A 13,677-nucleotide genomic window follows, 5' to 3' on the forward strand; every position below is an offset into this window, starting at 1 on the left:
TTCACACAGTCAAAGGCTTTGGCATAATCAATAAAGTAGAAATAGGTATTTTTCTGAAACTTTCTTCCTTTTTTGATGATCCAACAGATGTTGGCAATTTGATCTCTGGTTCTTCTGCCTTTTCTAAATCCAGCTTACACATCTAGAAGTGCATGGTTCACATACTGTTGAAGCCTGGCTTGGAGAATTTTGAGCATTATTTTGCTAGCATATGAGATGAGTGCAATTTCGCAGTAGTTTGACCATTCTTTGGCATTATCTTTCTTTGTGATTGGAATGAAAACTGACCTTTTCCAGTCCTGTGGTCACTGCTGAGTTTTCCAAATTTGCTGACATATTGAGTGCAGCATTTTCACAGTATCATCTTTTAGGATTTGAAATAGCTCAACTGGAATTCCATCATCTCTAACAGCTTTGTTCATAGTGATGCTTCCTAAGGTCCACTTGACTTCGCATTCCAGCATCTGGCTCTAGGTGAGTGATCACACCATTGTGGTTATCTGGGTTGTGAAGATCTTTTTTGTACAGTTCTTCTGTGTATTCTTGCCACCTCTTCTTAATATCTTCTGCTTCTGTTGGGTCCATACCATTTCTGTCCTTTATTGTGCCCATCGTTGCATGAAATGTTCCCTTGGCATCTCTAATTTTCTTGAAGAAATCTCTAGTCTTTCCCATTGTATTGTTTCCCCTATTTCTTTGCATTGATCACTGAGGAAGGCTTTCTTATCTCTCCTTACTATTCTTTGAAACTCTGCATTCAAATGTGTACATTTTTCCTTTTCTCCTTTGCCTTTAGCATCTCTTCTCAGCTATTTGTAAGGCCTCCTCAGACAACCATTTTGCCTTGTTGTGTTTCTTTTTCTTGGGGATCATCTTGTCACTGCCTCCTATAGAGATTTTTAGTTAGAGGTGTTTTGGAAGAACCAAGTAGAGATGTTCAGTGAATACTTGGATCCACACATTTGTGTCTGTAAGAAGGGAAACTTGAACTTTAAGCATAGATTAGAGAGTTACTGACTAAGAATTGAAAGAGTGGATATCAAAAATACAATATTTTCCTAAGCTAGAACAAAACCTGATCTCTCATAAATTTGAAAATTTGCATAGAACTGTCAAATTTCATGAGGGAAATATTTCATGTGACGTATATTTGGCCCTGCTGATTTTTTAAAGTGGAGAGTACCTTGGTATTTTTAAGTAGAGAGTATTTCAAATCCTAACAGATGATGTTGCTAAAGTGCTGCACTCAATATACCAGCAAATTTGGAAAGCTCAGCAGTGGCCACAGGACTGGAAAAGGTCAGTGTTCATTCCAATTCCAAATAAAAACAATGCCAAAAAAGGTTCAAGCTACCACACAATTGCAGTCATCTCACATGCTAACAAAGTAATGCTCATAATTCTCATAATAAGCCTCCAAGCAGGCTTCAACAGTACGTGAACCATGCACTTCCAGATGTTCAAGTTGGATTTAGAAATGGCAGAGGAACCAGAGATCAAAATGCCAACATCTCTTGGATCATTGGAAAAGCAAGAGAGTTCCATTAAGGCATCTACCTTTGCTTTATTGACTATGCCAAAGCCTTTCACTGGGTGGATCACAACAAACTGGAAAATTCTGAAAGAGATGGGAATACCAGACCACTTGACCTGCCTCCTGAGAAATCTGTATGCAGATCAAGAAGCAACAATTAGAACTGGACATGGAACAACAGACTGGTTCCAAAGTGGGAAAGGAGTACGTCAAGGCTGTATATAGTTACCCTGCTTATTTAACTTATATGCAGAGTACCTCATGTGAAGTTCCAGGCTGGATGAAGCACAAGCTGGCATCAAGATTGACTGGAGAAATATCAATAACCTCAGATATGCAGATGACACAACACTTATGGCAGAAAGTGAAGAGGAACTAAAGAGCCTGTTGTGATGAACGTGAAAGAGGAGAGTGAAATAGTTGGCTTAAAACTCAACATTCAGAAAACTAAGTTCGTGGCATCTGGTCCCATCACTTCGTGGCAAATAGATGTGGAAGCAATGGAAATAGTGACAGATTTTATTTTTTTGGTCTCCAAAATCACTGCAGATGGTGACTGCAGCCCTGAAATTAAAAGACATTTGCTCCTTGGAAGAAAAGCTTTGGCCAACCTAGACAGCATATTAACAAGCAGAGACATTATTTTGCCAATAAAGGTCCATCTAGTCAAAGCTATGGTTTTTCCAATAGTCTTGTATGGATGTGAGAGCTGGACTATAAAGAAAGCTGAGCACTGAAGAATTGATGCTTTTGAACTGTGGTATTGGAGAAGACTCTTGAGAGTCCCTTGGACTGCAAGGAGATCCAACCAGTCCATCCTAAAGGAAATCAGTCCTGAATATTCATTGAAAGAACTGACATTGAAGCTGAAGTTCCAATAGTTTGACCACCTTATTCTAAGAAGTGACTCATTGTAGAAGACCCTGATGCTGGGAAAGATTGGACACAAGAGTAGAAGGGGGTGCCAGAGGATGAGATGGTTGGATGGCATCACCGACTCAATGGCCATGAGTTTGAGTAAGCTCCAGGAGTTGGTGATGGACAGGGAAGCGTGGTGTGCTGCAGTCCATGGGCTTGCAAATAGTTAGACACGACTGAGCGACTGAACTGAACCGAACTGAGAGTGTACTTATCAATAGTACTGTAGTTAAACATTAATATGAGTTTCTCAGTCTCTGAAGATGCTTTAAACAAGGCAATGGCATATTATGTGAAAAAGTAATAAATATATGTACATTTTTGTGGTAGAAAAGATTCTGTGATGTTTGTACTTTGTGATTAAAGGGGTCATTATAGTCTCTGATCCTAGTAGTATTCTTTATAGTTTGGGAACTTGGCAACCAAGCCCACAGATTAGTTTCTGGGTATCTATCACTTTGGTAAATCTTAGACAGCTACATGAGTTCTTTAACAGAAATAATAAATTTAATTAATATACCTTAATAATCATTTCTGACTAATTTATGCCCTGAAATCTAAAGCCTTCATTAAGTTTTTGCAAAAGTTCTTTTAGAGAGTTAGAATATAACTTCAATTGTTATTTTCTAAATTTTACGAGACATTTACTGGGAAAGTCACGTACCTTTATTTTTTTTTTTTGTTCTTTCATTGAATGAGATTAAATGACCACAGCTGTTAGGAACCGAATGCTGCATTCTTATTGAATTTCAATTTATTCTTATTATTTTTTTGAAACTCCTTGAGCAATTTAACCAGGTTGTCATAAGATGCATGCACATGTTAAATGGAATCAAAATCTCCCCAATTCTGTTATCTTGGTTTATAGGAAAATATTTCTGACTTACTTAAAAGAATTGCTTTACTAATAAAATTTAATTTTCTATATCACTTTAAGACAAGGAACTTTTAGTTCAAATTTAAATTTTTAGCAATTGATGCATTGGTTATAGAAACTTTATATGGTGCTGAATTTTCAAAAGTGTGAATGACGACAATCAGTTTTAAATAACTGATCAGATAAGCTAGTTACAAATAAATAATTGAACACTCTACAGTTTCTAGAAAGGACCAAACTGAGCTCATTGTTCCCAGTGTAATTGTTAGCTACATAGCTGTTTGACTACCAAGCCATCACTTTAATTACAGCATGATTGAATCTGTGGTACTATGCAGATAAAGGCTGAATTGATAAAAAATGGCCTGGCAACCACATGTTAGTGCCAAAGGAAGAGATCACCACAATCCAGGAATTTAAAAAGTGATAGATACTGTAGGACAAGTATCTACAGGACTTGTGCAGATCTCGGAACTTTATGGTTACCGTTATGTGGAGGAGGACTTTAAAGTAAGTAAAATTTTGGGGAAATTATTCAAGGTTGTACAGTTCATGCTTTTGGATTTTGATCAAAGCATGCAAAGAATTCAATCTTTATAACCTATGTCCAGCTTACTTAGTATCTCGCTGTAGTCTTAGGTTTCAACAAGAAGTTGCACTTCTGCAGTGTTCTTTTATATAACGTGTATTATGTCTTCCTGAGCCATATTGGAAACCTACTGTTGGGGCATTGGATAGGCATGTATAGATAGGTTTTTACATGTATCCTCATAGATAGGGTCTCTACTACATTAAAAATAGCTAGACCATGCTTCCTTATGTATTTTATTTCCTGTTTGAATGCTAAAATTTTCACTTGAACTTTTTTAGTTGCTAGGCTTTCTTCTGATTTTCATAAATGAGCACTGACCGTGCTGTCCAAAAACAAGGCATGTACGTGTCTTTAGAAACCGCTAAATAAAGTACAAAAATCTAGTTTTTCATAATATCTTCCTATTTTTCTTCCTTAGACATTCTCTCTGTCTTCTGCTACCTAGTACTCTCTTTTAGGAAGTTCTCCCGATGGTTCAGATGATAAAGAATCTACCTGTAATGCAGGAAACTCAGGCTCAATCCCTGGATCAGGAAAATTCCCTGGAGAAGGGAATGGTTACCCACTTCAGTATTCTTGCCTGGAGAATCTCATGGACAGAAGAGCCTTGTGAGCTACAGTCTGTGGGGTCACAAAGAGTCAGGAATAACTAATGCTTTCAGTTTTTCACTTCATCATGTGATCAACAATGACCCTTTATATTTAGAGCCTAATTACTATTTTTACTTATTACTACTAAAAAGTCATACTCTGGATAAACAGAGAAATAAATGAAAAAAAAAACCTACATAAATCTAAAAACACAAGTTTTCAAACTAGAGAATTATTGTGACATAAATGTACTTTTATACATTATATATAGATATTTTTGTTTTTATTTTATTATCATTTGTTAGCCCCCATGAATCAAATGGAGAAAATTTTATAAACATCAGGAAAACCTTTACTCCAATTAGAAAAATAATGTATATTCAATTTTGAAAATTCTGATGTTTTATGATGCATTGAGAAAACAGATGCTAGAATCATACTGTCTAATATGGTAGTGACTGTATTTAGCACTCAGAATATAGTTAGTGCTTATAGAAATATACTATACGTATAAAACATTTGTTAGAAAACAATTCCAGAAATTGGAAAACAAACAATTGTCATGGAAAAACAGAATGTAACATATTAATGTTTTGATGTTGATTACATGTTGAAATGGTAACATTTTGGACATACTGAGTTAAAAATTTATCAAATTAATTATACCCGTTTTTTCTTACTTTCGTAATATAAGTGCAAGAAAAATTTAAATTACGTATTTGTCTCAAAGTATGTTACACTCTGTTAGAGAATTCATTTTGTTTGTACAAAAAAGCCTGAGCTAATTTAAGACATTTTGATATAAAAAATGATCATATATTCTGATTTACAAAATGTTTGTGGAAGGGTGGTATCCTGGCAGAATGGTGGATAAGTACATGTTGATGTTTTTATAAATGCACTTGGTATTGTGTTCACGTGTAAAGCAAAGGGCCTTGTATTCCTATACTCCTATTAAGTTGTCTTCCTTCATTAGTTAAGGTACCATCTGGGACTGACTATGCTTAATCTCAGGGCAGTGATCCAGCAGAATCCAGAGAACAAAAGTATTTATTCCTAAATTTTCAAAGCCTAGACCTTGAGGCATAAATATAAGATTTAGGGTGATACTTTAGGCAGTCTGATTGATTTTTTCTTATCTCCAAAACTAGATCAAGTTTTTCCTAACTGGGGAAGGGTGAAGAGAAAGAGAGAGGAGAAGAGGATGCTAGAGAGTTTACATAGCATCATATCCTTAAAAGGCCTATGCCCTATATTTCATACAGATCACTAGCCAGGAAGTGGCCAAGGGGTAATAAAAGAATTCACACCCTGGGGACTGAGTCTTATGCAAATAAGGTAGTAAGAACCCAGAGTTCTGACTTCAACCCAGCACAGCACTGGAGCAAAAATGATTAGACGGTTTTTTTGGGAACATGGCCTTATTTAGCCTCATTATATTTCCAGAGGTCCCAGAAAGTCATGAGAGAGAGCACCTGCATGTTTCCCATACCCTCAAAAAGAGGAGGGAAATAACTGAAAGTGAGTCGATTAAGGAAAGGTTTATGGACAAGTGTGAAAGATATCAAAATAGCAACTAGTGTGGGCACAGAACCAAGCACAGCCTGAGATCGTGTGTATCTCAGTACATGGAGGAACTAAATCCGGATTCTTTTCTGATCTAAGAACTGACTGCTATTTCAAGAGTTCCTGGAATATACATGCAGCTTGAGGAGAAAAAAGAAAGAAGAAAAACTCGGTTAGTTGAGGAACATAAAGGAGGTTTAACTCAAATGTAATCTCAGAGTTTCATATCTTCTATGTGATCAGTGAGGTAGCAAGCAAGGATCATGAATCATTTTAAAATTCTGGATGACTTGAGAACATTTTTATTTAGTTTTAATGGGCATGTATTTACTAGTGGGAAAAAAAAAGTTTTAAATGTCACTTTGGTTTGTCTCCAGGGGACAATCCCATGACTAAAGGCCAAATCCTTGGGAAACTTTTAGTAACCTCTCTTTTTTGCTTCTTAAAGAACTCCAGGAGATGGTGAGGGACAGGGAGGCCTGGCTTGCTGCAGCCTACGGGGTGCCAAAGAGTCATGACTTAGCGACTGAACAACAACTCTTTCTTCTAAAACCATTACTTCTCCATATGTACATAAGTCTGCTTTCTTTGAGCATTTTCAATGTCCAAAGCTGATTTTCTCTTTTATATCTCTTCAACTTTTTGTGGTGAAATATTCAAATAAACAGAAAAGTTGAAGCACTAGTAGAATGAACACTGTATTCATGTCACATAAATTCAACAATTAACCATCTACTATATTTGTTTTATTTCTTACTCTCTATGGATACACACATTTATTCTGAAATGTTTAAACATAAATTTTAGACAGTATTTATTTTCATCCTTAAATTTTTCAAAATGAGGACATTGTGTTACATAAGTACAATACTAATCACAAACCTATGAAAATAACAAAAATGACTTGTTATCATTTAATCTTCAGCCCACATTCAAATTTCCCCACTTATGCCATGGATGTGTTTTCTAGTTATTATTTTTTTTCTAAAGAAGAATTCTGTCTATGTTCTTATGTTGTATGTGTTGCTACATCTTTTTAGTTTCTTTTGAAAGTAGTTCCCTCCACATACCCCTCTTTTTTTAAATTACATTTTTTTAAAAAGCCCAGATCAGTGTTCTCATAAAATGTTCCACATTCTGAATTTATTTAATTACTTGCTACTTGTGTAGTTTAATATGTCCCCCTATCTCTTGTATTTCTTCTATATTGAAATTTAGGTCTAACTGATGAGATTCACGGTAAATATTTTTGGCCAAGGCTACATTGTCAGTGACATTGTGTATTTCATGATGCATCACATCAGGACTGACGTATGTCAGGTTCTCCCACCATTTGACCCCTTGGTGAAGTGGTTACTCTCCACTATACAGATACATTTTCCCATTTGCAGTAAGTTATTTGCAGTGTTACTTTAGACTCTCTCTAAATACATCCTTCTTTTCTTCACCACTTTGATTCTTAACCAATTGCTTGCCTCACAGAAGTTATATCCTCTCCCTGAAGCTTCCTTTCTTCCCATCCATTAATTAAGAACAAATGTGAGATTGTAAAGATTCAGTGACATAAAGAATGTGAAATGGTTTTGGAAATTTCAAAGTATTTTGCAATTGTAAGACATTGTTATTCCTATAAAGAAATATTAATAGTTTCAGATTCTCTGAACAAACTCCTTATTCAGGGGAAGCCGTGGTGATCTGGTACATGGCTTAGCAACCAGCTTTCCAAACAGAAAAGCCTTGCTTTTTAAATTTTTCCAGTTTCTGTGGTGTTAATATTCCTACTCTGGCCAATTTCAAACCAACACCTTGATGTCAACCAGACTGCAAACTTCCAGAAAATTTAATGATCAACTCTTTCGAGCTTAAACAGGTCAATTTCAGCACAACACTGAGAGGATGCTTGTAGGGAAGGGTTGCCAGATTTAACAAATACAAATATATCTGATATTTGAGACAGTTCTTTGTTGTGGATTTGAATTCAAATTTAGCCAGGTGTCCTGTATTTTCTCTGACAACCCTAGGTAAAGGGCATGTTTCCACGGGTATGTATGTGTGTGTATGTGTGTGGAGGTATAAGTGAGAAGCCTAAAGAGACAGATACTAATCTTCTTCCCCCAATGACTCAACCATACATTCTCTGTATTTATTTGATTAACTTTTTTTTTCTTTGCTTCAGTCAGGGAAATGCCACACCAGAATTTTCCCAGTTTATACTTTGTCTTATTACTAAGATTTCAGGGCAAAAAAGAAAAAGAGAGAGACTTTGAGAAGAATTGAGAAGTTTATGTTATAAAATGAGTTCTAAAAAAAAAAAATTTGAATTATATAGCAACTTTCTATTTTGACCAAACTCAGTTCTAACCCTTTTCAAAACATACATAAGTAAACAAATGCCAAGCGTTATTTAAAAGTTTGGAAATTAGAATTTTCTTTAGAGTATGTAGGAAAATGGTTAATAAAAACTTTGGTAGTTTATGATAACTGCCTTACAGATAGACTTTGTTGGCATATTTAGGTGAATCAATTCTTTTTAAAATGATGCATGTGCAAAATAAACCGAAGAACTGAGTGGTCTCCAGTTGCCACAATGAGGTAGAATATAATTTGCCCAGCCATTTGTATTAAATATTTTTTAAAAGATTTTTTGATGTGGATGATTTTGAAAATCTTGATTGAAGTTGTTACAATATTGCTTCTGGTTTTTTTTTTTTTCCACTTATTTTTATTAGTTGGAGGCTAATTACTTTACAATATTGTAGTGGGTTTTGTCATACATTGACATGAATCAGCCATGGATTTACATGTATTCCCCATTGCTTCTGTTTTATGTTTTGGTCTTTTGGCTACAAGGCCTGTGGGATCTAAGCTCCCTGACTAAGGATCACCCCCTGCATTAGAAGATGAAGTCCCAACCACTGAACTGTCAGGGAAATTCCCTGTATTAAGTATTATATATTAAAGATATTTACCTTTACAGTAAAAAGAATAGGAGGACAAACACTTTGGTTGTCACTGTATACTTAATATCCTATGAAAAATATGCTCTTTCCCTGTCAAAAGAAAATGTGCATTTGACTATATGGTTCAGTAAGTCATGCCCAGCTAGCCCAGGCAGTAGAGCATGAGACTCTTAATCTCAGGGTTGTGGGTTCGAGCCACACATTGGGCAACTTTTTTGCTGCCTTGGGTTTCCCTGATAGGTCAGTTTGTAAAGAACCCACCTCCAATGCATTAGATCCCAGTTCAATTCCTGGCTCGAGAAGATCCGCCAGAGAAAGGATAGCCTACCCACTTCCACAAGGGCTTCCCTTGTGGCTCAGGTGGTAAAGAATCCACCTGCAATGTGGGAGACCTGGGTTTGATCCCTGGGTTGGGAAGATCCTCTGGAGAAGGGGAAGGTTACCCACTCCAGTATTCTGGCCTAGAGAGTTCCATGGACTGTATAGGTCATACAAATTTGTTTGCTAGGGCTGCCATTACAAAATAACACAGACTGGGTAGTCTTCACAAGACACAATTGTTTGTTCACACTTCTGGAGGCTGGAAATTCAAGATCAAAGTGTTGGCAGATCTGGTTTCTTCAGAGGCCTCCCTCCTTGGCGGGCTGATGGCTGCTTTCTCATTGTCTCCTTGCATGGCCTTTCCTCTGTGCACTCCCCTCCTGTATTTGTTCCCTAAGCTCTTCCTATAAGGATACCAGTCACACTGGATTGCACGCTAAGTCACTTCAGTTGTTCCTGACTTTTTGCGACCCCACGGACTGTTGCCCATTGGGTTCGTCTGTCTACAGGATTCTCCAAGCAAGAATACTGGAGTGGGTTCTCATGCCCTTCTGCAGGGGATCTTCCCAACCCAGGGATCAAACCTGTGTTTCTATGTCTCCTGCATTGACAGGCAGGTTCTTTACCACTAGCGCCAACTGGGAAGTCCCACACTGGATTAGGGTCCACCCTAATGGCTTCATTTTAATTTAATAACTTCTTTAAAGACCCCATTTCCAAATACAATCACCTTCTCAGGTATGGGGCTTAGGATTTCAATATATAGAATTTTTTTTGGGGGGGGGGCACAATTCAGCCCTAAGCAGCATACTTCTCTATAGTTAATTTAAGTTGGAATATATATTTCTAATTCTTTATCACCAGAAAAGTAGTCAACAATTCAACACACAAAACCTGATCTTGCACTCTTTTGTCAAAGCCCTTCAATCTACCCATCTTGCTCAAAATACAATCTACCCATCTTGCTTTCCTCTATCCTACATGACTGTTCCATCTGCTCTCCTCAGCCTCCTTTCTCTCAGAATCTACCTCCCACTACTGTATGACTCATTTCACTACTTCGGTGCCCTCAGCCTCTGTGACAGACATCCTTCTGTGTGAAATGACTTTCCTCTTTTCCCTCCCTTCTTTCAGTTATTCTTCCTTTAAATATTATCATCTAATGAGAAGATCTCCGCCTGACTTTCTAATATATAGTCCTCGATCTTGAGTGTTTGAGTGTCTCCTGTGGAGGCTTGGGTCAGCAATGGCCTGCCATGGGCACAGAGTTTCTGGCTGCAGCAGACCTGCGTCACACAGCATTACCCACCATAGAGGTGCTGAGCAAATGACCCACAAACTGCAGAACAATTATGCCAAAGAAATTCTTGCACTGTTAAGAAAGTCCTAGTACCCACACAGATTTCCCAGCCCGGGGATCCTGCAAAGGGACTGAGAACCCCAAGGGAATTTGATGTTGGAGACCAGTGGGATTTGATTATAGAATTTCCACAGGATTGGGGAAACAGACTCGTGGAGGGCACAAACAAAACCTGTGCACACCAGGAGCCAGGAGAAAGGAGCAGTGTCCCCACAAGAGACTGAGTCAGACTTGCCTGTGAGTGTCCAGGAGTCTCATGTGGAGGCTTGGGTCAACAGTTTGGCCTCAGGCCAAACAACAGGGACAAAACACAGCCCCAGCATCAAGTAGAAAACTGGATTAAGTATTTACTGAGCAAGGCCCTGCCCATCAGAACAAGACCCAGTTTTCCCCACAGTCTCTCCCATCAGGAAGCTTCCATAAGCCTCTTATCTTTATTCATCAGAGAGCAGACAGAATGAAAGCCATAATCACAGAAAACTAACCAAACTGATCACATGAACCAAGTCTTGTCTAACTCAATGAACTATGAGCCATGCTATGTAGAGCCACCCAAGACGGATGCGTCATGGTGGACAGTTCTGACAAAACATGGTCCACTGGAGAAAGGAATGGTAAACCACTTCAGTATTCTTGCCTTTGAGAACCCCATGAACAGTATGAAAAGGCAAAAAGATATGACACTGAAAGATGAACTCCCCAGGTCAGTAGGTGGCCAATATGCTACTGGAGAAGAGTGGAGAAATAACTCCAGAAACTAAGAAGAAATGGAGCCCAAACAAAAACAACACCCAGTTGTGGATGTGACTGATGATGGAAGTAAAGTCTGATGCTGTAAAGAGCAATATTGCATAGGAACCTGGAATGTTAAGTGCATGAATCGAGGTAAATTGGAAGTGGCCGAACAGGAGATGGAAAGAGTGAATATTGACATTTTAGGAATCGGTGAACTCAAATGGACCAGAATGGGCAAATTTAATTCAAATGACCAATATATCTACCATTGTGGGCAGGAATCCCTTAGAACAAATGGAGTAGCCATCATAGGCAACAAAAGAGTCCAAAATGCAGTACTTGGATGCAATCTCAAAAATGACACAGAATGATCTCTGGCATTTCCAAGGCAAAACATTCTATATCACAGTAATCCAAGTTTATGACCCAAACACTAATGCCAAAGACACTGAAATTGAATGGTTCTATGATGACCTACAAGAACTTTCTAGAACTAACACCCCCAAAAGATGTCCTTTTCATCATAGGGGATTGAAAAGCAAAATTAGGAGGTCAAGAGATTCCTGGTGTAATGGGAAAGTGTGGCTTTGAAGGACAAAATGAAGCAGGGCAAAGGCTAACAGAGTTTTGCCAAGAGAATGCACTGGTCATAGCAAACACCCTCTTCTAACAACACAAGAGGTGACTCTACACATGGACCCCACCAGATGGTCAATATCAAAGTCAGATTGATTATATTCTTTGCAGCTGAAGATGGAGAAGCTCTATAAAGTCAGCAAAAACAAGACTGGGAGCTGACTGTGGCTCTGATCATGAACTCCTTACTGCAAAATTCAGACTTAAATTGAAGAAAGTAGGGGAAATGACTGGACCATCCAGGTATGACATAAGTCAAGTCCCACATGATTATACAGTGGAAGTGACAAATAGATTCAAGGGGTCAGATCTGAGGAGACCAAGTGCCTGAAGAATTATAGAAAGAGTTTTGTGACATTGTACAGAAGGCAGTGATCAAGACTGTCCCCAAGAAAAAGAAATGCAAAAAGGCAACATGGCTGTCTGAGGAGGCCTTACAAATAGCTGAGAAAAGAAGAGAAGCTAAAGGCAAAGGAGAAAAGGAAAGATATATACATTTGAATGAAGAGTTCCAAAGACTAGCAAGGAGAGATAAGAAAGCCTTCCTTGATGATCAATGCAAAGAAATAGGGGAAAACAATAGAATAGGAAAAACTAGAGATCTCTTCAAGAAAATTAGAGATATCAAGGGAACATTTCATGCAAAGATGGGCACAATAAAGGACAGAAATGGTATGGACCCAACAGAAGCAGAAGATATTAAGAAGAGGTGGCAAGAATACACAGAAGAACTGTACAAAAAAGATCTTCACAACCCAGATAACCACAATAGTGTGATCACTCACCTAGAGCCAGACATCCTGGAGTGCAAGGTCAAGTGGGCCTAAGGAAGCATCACTACAAACAAAGCTAGAGAGGTGATGAAATTCCAACTGAGCTATTTCAAATCCTAAAAGATGATGCTGTGAAAGTGCTGTATTCAATATGCCAGCAAATTTGGAAAACTCAGCAGTGGCCACAGGACTGGAAAAGGTCAGTTTTCATTCCAATCCCAAAGAAAGACAATGCGAAAAATGTTCAGACTACCACACAATTATACTCATCTCACATGCTAGCAAAGTAATGCTCAAAATTCTCCAAGCGAGGCTTTAATAGTATGTGAACCAAAAACTTCCAGATGTTGCAAGTTGGATTTGAAAAAGCAGAGGAACCAGAGGTCAAATTGCCAACATCCATTGGATCATAGAAAAAGCAAGAGAGTTCCAGAAAAGCATCTACTTCTGTTTTATTGACTATGCCAAAGCCTTTGACTGTGTGGATCACAACAAACTGTGGAAAATTCTTCAAGAGATGGGAATACCTGACCACCTGACCTACTCCTGAGAAATCTGTATGCAGATCAAGAAGCAACATTTAGAACTGGACATGGAACAACAGACTGATTCCAAATTGGGAAAGGAGTATGTCAAGGTTTTATATTGTCACCCTGCTTATTTAATTTACATGCAGAGTACATCGTGAGAAATGCAGGGCTGGCTGAAGCACAAGCTGGAATCAAGATTGCTGGGAGGAATATTAATAATCTCAGATATGCAGATGACACCACCCTTATGGCAGAAAGTGAAGAAGAACTAAAGAGTCTCTTGA

General features: G+C 38.0%; 1 non-coding gene across 1 annotated transcript; it reads left to right on the top strand.

Moving 5' to 3' along the window:
- The first annotated feature begins 9,174 nt into the window (after positions 1–9,174).
- Positions 9,175–9,247, top strand: TRNAK-CUU. The gene has a single exon. It is a non-coding gene; the product is annotated as a tRNA-Lys (tRNA).
- Positions 9,248–13,677: the final 4,430 nt, after the last annotated feature.

The sequence above is a fragment of the Cervus canadensis genome, chromosome 8 (genome assembly GCF_019320065.1).
Source record: "Cervus canadensis isolate Bull #8, Minnesota chromosome 8, ASM1932006v1, whole genome shotgun sequence".
Classification (NCBI taxonomy): domain Eukaryota; kingdom Metazoa; phylum Chordata; class Mammalia; order Artiodactyla; family Cervidae; genus Cervus; species Cervus canadensis.